The following is a 13,553-nucleotide window of genomic DNA, read 5'->3' as shown; positions in this document are numbered from 1 at the left end:
TTTACCCATATATTTGCCATTTCTAACCCTTAGTTTTATTGATATTTTCTTCCCATATGTTCTCTACCTCAACCTTCTCTTCTACTTCTCTCAAAGTGGCCCAGCCACAGGAAAACATGTTACTTACCACAGAAAACATCCTGAAACTAAAGGCTGTCCAGAAGTCTAATTTCTGATATAAATCAGAAAGGCAGAAACTTTTTCAAAAATGATTCAAATGCCATCTTCCTAAATAGCCTCTTCCTAGAACCAATCTTTCTGTGTAAAATGAAAAAGCATTTTAGCCTATTGTTTCACATTCTTCTGTTTTGAGGGTAACTTGCAACAACTTATAAACCTCATCCTTGAATAGCTGTTGATTTATTCCTTCCCACAGATATTCTTGGCAATCTCATTTGCTGCTTTTGCTGTTCATTTCTAACATCCAGGTGTTTCCCTTTACCTCTCAATAAGCTGATTCATTTCCTAGGTGTGATTACTTGGACTATTCTTCCTAGGTGTATTTGAATGACAGGGTTAGCAAGAGGATATCTTTCTGGCCTGCAGAAACTGAACCCAGACTTAAATCTATATTAAACAACACTCTTGAAGAAAATCCTTCTACTTTCAAACTCTTTAAACTGTGGGATAATTAACTGAACTCTTAGACTTCTAAGTTTGCATTCCATACAGAAAAGTAAAATAATTATTCTTGGACCTGTTACAACTTGACTAAGTGTTTCATTAAGATTATAATTATAGTTTCAGGACGTCACTAAAAAAATACTCCGACATGTCATATCTGCTTGATTGTATGTATAAACCTATGTATGCAATTGATTCATAAACAAACACATATTTGCTTTCTATGTTTGTTGTTGTTGTTGTTCTTGCTGTTACTCCCAGTGGTTTGGGGTTCCTTAAAATACTGCCTATGTATCTTTTTACCATTTTATAATAGGGATATAATGTTTATAGGTATGAGATTCCTGACAGTAGGGTCTGCTTAATTCACAGTTGAAGGAAAAAGAAAGAAGAAAGAAATTCGGGCGGGGGGAAGAGAGGAAGGAAGAGGCAAGGGAAGGGGAGGGAAGAAAGGAAGGAAGAAGAAATAGAAAGAAAAAGGAAATATAAGCTAAGAAATGTGTGAGAATTGGGAAGAAATAACCTGTGTCTGAGTCCTTCCCTTAATCTAATTATCACCTGAGAGAGTTAAACCTTGGAGCCCTGAAGAGAAGGAAGTAGAGAATTGGGGTCAGAGTTAAGTCTCAAGAAATTGTATATTAGTCACCAAGGTGCTTTAATTAAAAAAGGTAAAAAGGACATTCTTCTCCCTCTAAACAAAAGGCCTATTGAAATGGAAACTAATGATATCTTCAGGAAAATAGAAGGGGTCTGATGCGGAAAATAACTAACATCCTACACAGTAATATTTTGTTATTGGCAAACAGAAAGCAATAGTTCAAAATTTATCAAGCTTATCAGTTCCACCTAATTAAGGATATAGCCAGAGGGTATAGCAAACAAAACTCTAATAACTCACTTCTGAGCTCCTGGCTCCAGTGAAATCTAATATCCTCCTTGAAATGTGCTTGGTGGTCTCTGCTCATCTTGACCTTCATCCGGAAGGCGACCACATGGAAACACTCTGCTTCTGTTGAGGCGAAGGATGAAATATTTAGAGATTACATTTTTGTCATCTATGACAGACACTTGTCTCCAGCCATAATTTTGCCAGAGGAAGCATGAAATTTGTATGTGGTTCTTCGAGGAAAAAGAAGTTCTATAGAACCTGGAGGAGGATAATTTAATTTCAATTTCAATTACCACCACCATTTGTTTCAAAATGAAGCCCAACATTATCCCAGAAAACCTCCCCTCTCAACTGAAAAGATGTTTCAGTGTGAAAGTTACATGTTCATCAGAGTGCTTGGATGAGGGTCATAAAACGGTCTCTAAAGCTAAAATTACAAACACTGGAAATAATAGGTGAATGCAAGTTCAAAGACCCTCAGGCTCCTTACTTCTAATCCTCTTCTACTTCTGCCCCAAATTCTCTCTTTTTTTTAAAGATAAAATGGACTTTATTATTTTTTCCTTTTTTATTTATTTATTTTTGGCTGCGTTGGATCTTTGTTGCTGTGCGAGGGCTTTCTCTAGTTGTGGCGAGCGGGGGCTACTCTTTGTTGCGGTGCACGGGCTTCTCAGTGCAGTGGCTTGTCTTTGTCGCGGAGCATGGGCTCCAGGCGCGCGGGCTTCAGTAGTTGTGGCACACGGGCTCAGTAGTTGTGGCACACGGGCTTAGTTGCTCCGTGGCATGTGGGATCTTCCCGGACTAGGGCTTGAAGCCGTGTCCCCTGCATTGGCAGGCAGATTCTTAACCACTGTGCCACCAGGGAAGCCCTATTACTTCTTTCTGAGTTAAAGAATTTTATTTTATTGAATATAGTTGATTTACAATGTTTCAGGTGTACTCTTTTTCTTTGGAAGTCACTTCTTATCCTCTTTCGATCTACAGTCAGAGAGAAGAATGCTGCAGACTAAATGTTTGTGTCCCTCCCCCAATTCCTCTGTTGAAGCCCTAACCCCCAGTGTGATGGTGTTTGGAGATGGGGCTTTGGGAAGTCATGAGTATGGGACCCCCGTGATAGGACTAGTATCCTTATGAGAAAAGGGAGAGAACAGAGCCCCCTTTCTCTCCACCATGTGAGCACACGGTGAGGAGGTAGCCATCTGCCAGCCAAGAAGAAAGCTCTCACCAGAACCCAACCCTGATGGCACTCTACTCTCAGACTTTCAGCCTCCAAACCATGAGAAATAAATGTCTGCTGTTTAAGCCACCCAGTCTATGGTATTTTGTAATGGCAGCCCAAGCAGACTAAGGAAGAGAGATGCCCTTAAGAAGGGCTGGTCGTTCTGTTCTCAGGCCACATCACTGTCACACTGAGATACGGGCAGCCACAGGAGCCAGCAGCAGAGAGGGGCAGGGCAACTGATCAGGCGGGCAAGATATCTCTGCCCAGAGTGGTTGTGATGACTGGAAGGGCCAGGTAGATAAATGCATCAGAGGTAGGAAACCCACTTCTCAGAGGAATCAAAAGCAGCAGGGAGTCCACAGACACTGGGTCTACCCAGCGATAAATCAGTGGGTACTCTTTGGCCAAGAGCTCAAAGAACCCACAAAAAGGGACACCAGAAAAGGGGAGAATTGGAGGCAGACACAGACTTGGGGCAGAAGCTGACCTGTACTCAGATACATCCTGGACCTGCCTCCCTACAAGGTGGTCAGGGTCCTATGCCCTCTGCCTTAGAACCTTTATAACGCCCTCATATTGTAAGCAGCCTGATAAACAATTCCTGGGAGGGGGACTGGCCCCACTTGAGGTGGTGATAACCAGGAATCATAAAGTCTAAAAACTCAGAGGTATGAGAAAAGAGAGAGATCACTGAACCACTCTTAGTTATGCAGATGAGGAAATTGAGACCCAAAAAGATTAAATGACATTTCCACTCCCCCAAGGTCACACCATTAGGAGTTACAAAACTAGTTAAGTCACAAACCTTAATGCCCATATCAGCACTTTGCCCTCTACCTCATGATATCTTCCCTTGCACAGTGTCTGGAGACCATCACACATTCTATGGCTTAGATCTCAGCATACTCTCCAGGCATAATCACGTCTCAAAAAAATAATTCCTTAATGGAGAAGTGCATTGGGGCCAAATTGTGGAAGATCTAGAATGCAGGCTAGAAACTGGACATTTTCTGTAGGTCGTGGTTTTTCATATGAAAAACATCATATTAAAGTCTCCTGAAAGTTATAATTAAAGAGTATATGTACATGCGTGCATGTGTGCATGCACACATTTTCCTGGGAAGAGCTTTTTAAAAGAATTCTCATAGAGGTAAAGAACGACTGTGGTCAGTAGAGGGGAACTAAAGAACATTTTTAAACTGGAGAATGTCAAGACTCAGAATCTTTTCTCCAAACAGTTACAAAGAATTTGGGACTCTGCTTCTAAAGTATTACTTTTAACAACCATGCTCACGTCCTTTCAAATTAGCTAAGATTTTTTTCTTTCTGTCACTTACACTCTTTTAAAGAAATAGTTGTACTTTACAAAGCACTAGAAACTCTTTGTAAGCAAATACTTCTAACAGTGTGATTCCCATTCTTCCCAATTGGAGCCGCATTGTCAAGATGAGGAATCCTGTTCATTAGGCCCAGATAGGCCTAGGAACTTGTTCTGGGCAAGCGGAGGAGAAAAAAGAGCTCCCCTCTCTAACCCGGAGTTCACCTGATGTTCAGAGAAACCACATTCCAGGGTCCGGTCTGCTACTCTGTCGTTCTGCCTTTTCACCATGCATGACAGGGAAGTTTCCTGTTCCTAGTTCATCTGCAGGGCTTGCCCTCAGCAAAACGGACAAGTAGGAAAAGTCTGTCTTCATTAGGCTCTGCAACTTTTCTGGCTTTGGGCTTCTAAAAATTGAGTCTGACAGCTACGTAGTTTGTGGTTGTCTGTCTTGCTACAAAATCCTGCTTTTAACCAAGCCCTTTCCTTCTGTTTTATGGACATTTCCAGCTTCTCCTCTCTGTCACGTCCAGGCTAACAAGCACATTCACCATCGGGTCTGGGACATTTGTGCCTTTGGAAATGTGTTACTTCTCCCAAAGTTGCTGAAGTGTAGAATGGATCTACAGATGTAGAATAAGAGACTTTAGCAGGGTAATATTGTCCTAAATTATTTGGAGAGGTAGGGACATTTTTCTGAGAGCCTGAAGTCACGTGGGAGGGTCCTGCCTGTGGGAAAACTCTGTCTTGGCCATAAGCACCTGTAAGCTGAGAATTTTCCTTTAACACACAACAACGTTTGGGAAAAAAAAGTGGAGAACCCCGACTCCAAAATAGCGACACAGTCATCACCACAGAATCTCCTCAAACATGTATTTTAAATCTGTTGACAATTCTTCTCTGCGTACTGGAATGCAGATACAACAAATCAATCTACTTAGTACTAAAAAAAAGGCTGAAAAAGAAATGTTCAGTTCGACATGCAAAATGTTTATTTTTTTAAAATGCAGATGTTATTGGACTCATAGTTCCAACCAGGCATGTAAAAGATCATTTTACACCAGGACTCCCACAAGGAACTCTGAGGGGCCAGGAATTGTGGGCTCGTTTTCTTATAAGCCAAAGAACTATTTTAAATCCCTTCCACACAATTTGCAGAAGTCTTGTTAATGCAAACCATATAGACTGTTTGGAGTTCAGTAAATAACAAACACGAAATGACTAAGCCATTTTAAAAATATTATTCCTTCAATAACCTTTAGAGCAGGAAACAGAACACCATTTTGAACCCTCAAGAAGCCGAAAGCCAAGCCTCAGATCTTTCTCCCTGGTCACTGGGGAATGTTAGCCTTCACCTTGATTATTTTGAAGAAAGTGGCAGTACTTACCATTCCCCAGTTTAAATCTAACATGGTTATTGCCACTCTGCTTCATTCTGGCCAGAAGAGCATTGCCAAGTTTTCTGTTTTCCTAAAGGGTGAACAAGTATGGCTTACAAAAATTCAGTCTGACAGTTAGGGAGTTTGAGGACTTCAAATCACATTGCATGTCTTGCTGTAGAATTCTAACATTGTAATCAAAACATAATGTTTCTGTGAAATCTAATTTTGACCAGCCAGTTACAAGCAACAGGCATTATCAAACAGGAAATTCCATAATTCAAATAGACCATTTATCCATTTTCTGCATTTCAGAAAAATCCTCGTTGGGATTTGAGTTTTTCCAGTTTTCTTCTACATCCATTGATCTGCTGTGACATACACAAAGTCCCTCTCCTGGCTGTAAACTCTACTGTCTTGACAAGGGGCTCAAAAGCTCTGGCCCTCCTAACAGGGAACTAGAAAAACATTCAAAAATGGTCTGGAGTACTTCTGGATCTAGATGGTAGAGTAAACATGTTTGTGGCCCCCTTCTCTTGAAAGTAATCCCTCAAACCACCCTAAAACAACAAAGATGTGGAAACACAAAGTTTATGTTTAATGAAACCAGAAGATAATTATAATGGAAACAACAACATATAAAGACAGAAAGAGGGACTTCCTTGGTGGTCCAGTGGTAAAGACTCTGCCTTCCAATGCAGGGGATGCAGGTTCGATCCCTGGTCAGGGAACTAAAGATCTCACATGCCGCAGGGCAATTAAGCCTGCGTGCCACAAGTACTGAGCTCAAGCGCCTCAACTAGAGAGCCTGTGTGCCACAAACTACAGAGCCCATGCGCTCTGGAACCTGCATGTCACAACTACAGAGCCCACACACTCTGGAGCCTGCACGCCACAACTAAAGAAGAGAAAACCTGCACACCACAACTACAGAGAAGACCGCGCGCCACAAAGACAGGTCCCACCTGCCTCAACGAAGATCCTGCGTGCAGGAACTAAGACCTGACACGGCCACATAAATAAATAAATAAAAATAAATAAAGACAAAGAAAATGAAGGAATGGTAAATACTTTGCAGAGGAGGGAGGAGTTAAACTGAAGAGTTAGCAGGGATGACAATGCTGAGAAATAAGCTATTTTGCATCTCAGAGACCCACAAAAGCTCACTGGAGACAGTTGCAGCCTGAAGGAGATATGTAAGAGACAGGATATAAATACAGGGAAATTGTTTGGAATTCTGTATGGGAAACAAGTTGACCCTGGTCTCCTCTTGGTCTTTATTAAGGAAAACCTCCAAAATGGCTATAAACAAATAACTGCCCCCCCCCAAAAAAAAACTCAGAGGAAATAAAAACAACAGAAAGCCAAAGAAAATTTCAAGATATTACATTTATGAAACAGGAATAAGATGTATTTAAGAAAAAGAAGAAGAAGCATTTAAGAGCTCCTGGAAGCTAAAAATATGAGAGCCAAACCTACAAATTTAAAAATGCAGTTGGAAGATAAAGCAGACTTTTAAAAAATGATAAAAATGGAGAATAGGAGGAAAAAGGCAAGAAATTTAAGGGTTAGACAAGAATGTCCAATACCCAGACAACAGAAATTCCAGAAAGAGCAGAGGGAATATGAGGGAGAGGTAATAATACAAGAGACAAATTCCAAGAGGCTGAAATAAATGAGGCTGAATCTTCAAGTTGAAAATTCCCACTAAGTCAAGTTTTAATGACTCACATCAAGATGCATTATCATATTTCAGAACATTAGAAACAACAGACCCTAAACACCTCTAGAGAAGAAACCAAGGTTACGTACAAAGAAGCAGGAGTCAGAGCAGCACTGGGCACGTTGTCAGTCTGCTTGGGCCGCCATAACAAAACCCCATAGACTGGGCGGCTTAAACAACAGAAATCTCTCTCTCTTTTTGTTAGGCCACTGATCCTATCGGATTAGGACCTCACCTCTGTGACCTTATTTAAACTTCATTACCTCCTAAGAGCCATATCTCCAAACATAATCAGAGTGAGGGTTAGGGCTCTCACATTTGAAGTTTGAACAATTCAGTCTCAATGGCAACATTAGAAGCTAAATGATAATGGAGGAATTCAAGGGAGAACTCATTAGGCAGATAATCTCTCAAAAACAGCAACGGTGTTCAAAGGAGACTTTGCAGTTACACAATATGACAAATGTCCACCACAAATTTACATAACATAATAAGAAAAGCTTCAGACATGGATTTAATTTTTTAAGTGATATAACTAAATTGAGAGGGGAAGGGAGGTATAAGAGCTAAAATACTATGTATCAAATAAGGAATTCAGGAATACTTAAAATTGATTAATCCAATACAGATATACTTAAAGGTGGCTCCAATGTATCATGCCCTTATATATTCCCCACCCTTTAAGTGTGGGCAGAAACTGTGACTTGTTTTTGGCCAGTAGAATATGGCAAAGGTCCCAAGTCGGTTGATGTCAAGGTGAACAAAAGGAGATTATCCTTGGTGGACTTGAGTTAATCAGATAAAGATCTTTAAACAGATTTTCTGCTGAAAGCAGTGAGAGGACCAGATGGCAAAGAATATCAGGTAGCCTTGAGAAGCTGAGAGCAGGCCACAGCCAACAGCCAGCAACACAGGGACTTCAGTCCTACAATTTTAAGGAACTGAATTCAGCCAATAAGCCCATGATCTTAGAAGAGGATTCTGAGCTTGAGAATGGAATACAGCTTAGCTGACATCTTGGTTACAGTTTCTGAGACCCTGTGCAAAGGACAGAGTGAAGCTGTGCTGGAATTCCAACCTGCAAAAATAATGAGTTAAGAAAGGTATGCTAAGTCACTAAGTTTGCGGCAACTTATTATGCAGTCATAGACAATTAATACATAGACACAGTATTTAGAAATATGAAGGAACATGTCAAAAGTCATTAACATGGTTACCTTTGAAACTCTGGACCTAGAAGGGTAGGGTTGGGAGGGGGGGTAAGAGGGCGGTAGTGAGGGGCTATTTAACTGTTGTTATAAGGCTTTTATTATTATTTGACTTTGAAAACTATCCAGGTATTATTTTGAAAAAAACTAATTTTTACTGAAGGTAGCCTGAGGAAAACAAAGATGATAGAACTTATTTCAGATGAATGGGATAACATAAAATTGCTTTAGAAAGATAAAAAGTGCTGTACAAAGACAGGTACTTGTATTTAAGTTTCAAAATCTCAGGCTGGGAGGAGCTTCAAGATGGCGGAAGAGTAAGACGCGGAGATCACCATCCTCCCCACAAATACATCAGAAATACATCTCATGTGGAACAACTCTTACAGAACACCTACTGAATGCTGGCAGAAGACGTCAGACCTCCCAAAAGGCAAGAAACTCCCCACGTACCTGGGCAGGGCAAAAGAAAAAAGAAAAAACAGAGACAAAAGAACAGGGACGGGACCTGCACCAGTGGGAGGGAGCTGTGAAGGAGGAAAGGTTTCCACACACTAGGAAGCCCCTTCGCGGGCGGAGACTGCGGGTGGCAGAGGCGGGAAGCTTCGGAGCCGCGGAAGAGAGCACAGCAACAGGGATGCGGAGGGCAAAGCGGAGAGATTTCTGCACAGAGGATCGATGCCAACCGGCACTCGCTAGCCCAAGAGGCCTTTCTGCTCACCCGCCGGGGCAGGCGGGGGCTGGGAGCTGAGGCTCGGGCTTCGTTCGGATCCCAGGGAGAGAACTGGGGTTGGAGGTGTTAACACAGCCTGAAGGGGCTAGTACGCCACGGCTAGCCGAGAGGGAGTCTGGGAAAAGTCTGGACCTGCCAAAGAGTCAAGAGACCATTGTTGTGGGGAGCACCAGGAGAGCGGATTAAGAGCATCGCTTAAAGGAGCTACAGAGACGGGCGTGACCCCAGAGATGGGCATGAGATGCTAAGGCTGCTGCTGCCGCCACCAAGAAGCCTGTGTGTGAGCACAGGTCACTGTCCACACCTCCCCTCCCGGGAGCCTGTGCCGCCCACCACTGCCAGGGTCCCGCGATCAGGGACAACTTGCCCGGGAGAACGCATGGAGTGCCTCAGGCTGGTGCAACGTCACGCTGGCCTCTGCCACTGCAGGCTGGGCCCGCACTCCATGTCCCTCCCTCCCTTCCCCCAGCCTCAGTAAGCCAGAGCCCCGGAATCAGCCACTCCTTTAACCTGGTCCTTTCTGAGCGAAGAACAGATGCCCTCAGGCGACCTACATGCAGAGGCAGAGCCAAATCCAAACCTGAACCCCAGGAGCTGTGCAAACAAAGAAAAGAAAGGGAAATCTCTCCCAGCAGCGTCAGGAGCAGCGGATTAAATCTCCACAATCAACTAGATGTACCCTGCATCTGTGGAATACCTGAATAGACAACGAATCAACTCAAATTGAGGAGGTGGACTTTGGGAGCAATGATATATATATATTTTTTCCCCTTTTCTCTTTCTGCGAGTGTGTATGTGTATGCTTCAGTGTGTGATATGGTCTGTATAGCTTTGCTTTTACCATTTGTCCTAGGGTTCTGTCTGTCCATTGTTTTTTTTTTCTTTTTTTCTTTTTCTTTTAGTATAGTTTTTAGTGCTTGCTATCATTGGTAGATTTGTTTTTTGGTTTGGTTGCTCTCTTACTTTCTTTTTTTTATTACTTAAAAAAACTTTTTTAATAATTATCTTTTATTTTAATAACTTTATGTTATTTCATTTTATTTTATCTTTTTCATTTTTTCTCCCTTTTATTCTGAGCCGTGTGGGTGACAGGATCTTACTGCTCCATGCAAGCACCAGGGCTATGCCGCTGAGGTGGGAGAGCCAAGTTCAGGACATTGACCCACCAGACACCTCCCAGCTCCACCTAATATCAAGTGGTGAAAATCTCCCAGAGATCTCCATCTCAATGCCAAGACCGAGCTCCACTCCATGACCAGCAAGCTACAGTGCTGGACACCCTGTGCCAAACAACTAGTAAGACAGGAATATAACCCCACCAATTAGCAGAGAGGCTACCTAAAATCATGATAAGGTCACAGACACCCTGAAACACAACCAGCCGTGGACCTGCCCACCAGAAAGACAAGATCCAGCCTCATCCACCAGAACAAAGGCACTAGTCCCCTCCACTAGGAACCCTACAGAACCCACTGAACGAAACTTAGCCACTGGGGGCAGACACCAAAAACAAAGGGAACTACAAATGTGCAGCCTGCAAAAAGGAGACCACAAACACAGTAAGTTAAGCAAAATGAGAAGACAGAGAAACATACAGCGGATGAAGGAGCAAGGTAAAAATGCACCAGACCTAACAAATGAAGAGGAAACAGGCAGTCTACCTGAAAAAGAATTCAGAATAATGATAGTAAAGATGATCCAAAATCTTGGAAATAGAATGAAGAAAATACAAGAAACGTTTAACAAGGACTTAGAAGAACCAAAGAGCAAACAAACAATGATAAACAACACAGTAAACGAAATTAAAACTTCTCTAAAAGGGATCAATAGCAGAATAACTGAGGCAGAAGAATAGATAAGTGACCTGGAAGACAAAATAGTGGAAATAACTACTGCAGAGCAGAATAAAGAAAAAAGAATGAAAAGAATTAAGGACAGTCTCAGAGAACTCTGGGACAACACTGAATACACCAACATTCGAATTATAGGGGTCCCAGAAGAAGAAGAGAAAAAGAAAGGGACTGAGAAAATATTTGAAGAGATTATAGTTGAAAACTTCCCTAATATGGGAAAGGAAATAGTCAATAAAGTCCAGGAAGCACAGAGAGTCCCATACAGGATAAATCCAAGGAGAAACATGCCAAGACACATATTAATCAAACTATCAAAAATTACACACAAAGAAAAAATATTAAAAGCAGCAAGGAAAAAACAACAAATAACACACAAGGGAATCCCCATAAGGTTTCTGCTGATCTTTCAGCAGAAACTCTGCAAGCCAGAAGGGAGTGGCAGGACATATTTAAAGTGATGAAGGGGAAAAACCTACAACCAAGATTATTCTACCCAGCAAGGATCTCATTCAGATTTGACGGAGAAATTAAAATCTTTACAGACAAGCAAAAGCTAAGAGAATTCAGCACCACCAAACCAGCTTTACAACAAATGCTAAAGGAACGTCTTTAGGCAGGAAACACAAGAGAAGGAAAAGACCTACAATAACAAACCCAAAACAATTAAGAAAATGGTAATAGGATCATACATATCGATAATTACCTTAAATGTAAATGGATTAAAGGCTTCAACCAAAAGACATAGACTGGCTGAATGGACACAAAAACAAGACCCATATATATGCTGCCTACAAGAGACCCACTTCAGACCTAGTGACACATACAGACTGCAAGTGAGGGGATGGAAAAAGATATTCCATGAAAATGGAAATCAAAAGAAAGCTGGACTAGCAATTCTCATATCAGACAAAATAGACTTTAAAACAAAGACTATTACAAGAGACAAAGGAGGACACTACGTAATGATCAAGGGATCAATCCAAGAAGAAGACATAACATTTGTAAATATTTATGCACCCAACATAGGAGCACCTCAATACATAATGCAAATGCTAACAGCCATAAAAGGGGAAATCAACAGTAACACAATCATAGTAGGGGACTTTAACACCCCACTTTCAGCAATGGACAGGTCATCGAAAATGAGAATAAATAAGGAAACACAAGCTTTAAATGATACATTAAACAAGATGGACCTAATTGACATTTATAGGACATTCCATCCAAAACAACAGAATACACATTCCTCTCAAGTGCTCATGGAAAATTCTCCAGGATAGATCATATCTTGGGTCACAAATCAAGCCTCAGTAAATTTAAGAAAATTGAAATCGTACCAAGTATCTTTTGTGATCACAACACTATGAGACTAAATATCAATTACAGGAAAAACACTGTAAAAAATACAAACACATGGAGGGCTAAACAATATACTACTTAACAACCAAGAGATCACTGAATAAATCAAAGAGGAAATCAAAAAATACCCAGAAACAAATGACAATGAAAACACGATGCCGCAAAACCTATGGGATGCAGCAAAAGCAGTTCTAAGAGGGAAGTTTATAGCAATACAATCCTACCTTAAGAAACAAGAAACATCTCAAATAAACAACCTAAACTTACATCTAAAGCAATTAGAGAAAGAAGAACAAAAAACCCCAAAGTTAGCAGAAGGAAAGAAATCATAAAGATCAGATCAGAAATAAATGAAAAAGAAATGAAGGAAACGATAGCAAAGATCAATAAAACAAAAAGCTGGTTCTTTGTGAAGATAAACAAAATTGATAAACCATTAGCCAGACTCATCAAGAAAAAAAGAGAGAAGACTCAAATCAATAGAATTAGAAATGAAAAAGGAGAAGTAACGACACTGCAGAAATACAGAGGATCATGAGAGAATACTACAAGCAACTATATGCCAATAAAATGGACAACCTGGAAGAAATGGACAAATTCTTAGAAAAGCACAACCTTCTGAGACAGAACCAGGAAGAAACAGAAAATATAAACAGACCAATCACAAGCACTGAAATTGAAACTGTGATTGAAAATCTTCCAAGAAACAAAAGCGCAGGACCAGATGGCTTCACAGGCGAATTCTATCAAACATTTAGAGAAGAGCTAACAGCTATCCTTCTCAAACTCTTCCAAAATATAGCAGAGGGAGGAACACTCCCAAACTCATTCTATGAGGCCACCATCACCCTGATACCAAAACCAGACAAAGATGCCACAAAGAAAGAAAACTACAGGCCAATATCACTGATGAACACAGATGCAAAAATCCTCAACAAAATACCAGCAAACAGAATCCGACAGCACATTAAAAGGATAATACACCATGATCAAGTGGGGTTTATCTCAGGAACGCAAGGATTCTTCAATATATGCAAATCAATCAATGTGATACACCATATTAACAAATTGAAGGACAAAAACCATATGATCATCTCAAAAGATGCAGAGAAAGCTTTCGACAGAATTCAACACCCATTTAGGATAAAAACCCTCCAGAAAGTAGGCATAGATGGAACTTACCTCAACATAATAAAGGCCATATATGACAAACCCACAGCCAACATTGTCCTCAACGGTGAAAAA

The sequence above is a fragment of the Lipotes vexillifer genome, unplaced genomic scaffold (genome assembly GCF_000442215.2).
Source record: "Lipotes vexillifer unplaced genomic scaffold, Lipotes_vexillifer_v1.1 scaffold428, whole genome shotgun sequence".
In the NCBI taxonomy this organism is placed as follows: domain Eukaryota; kingdom Metazoa; phylum Chordata; class Mammalia; order Artiodactyla; family Lipotidae; genus Lipotes; species Lipotes vexillifer.
Note: the sequence above shows the minus strand (reverse complement) of the source record.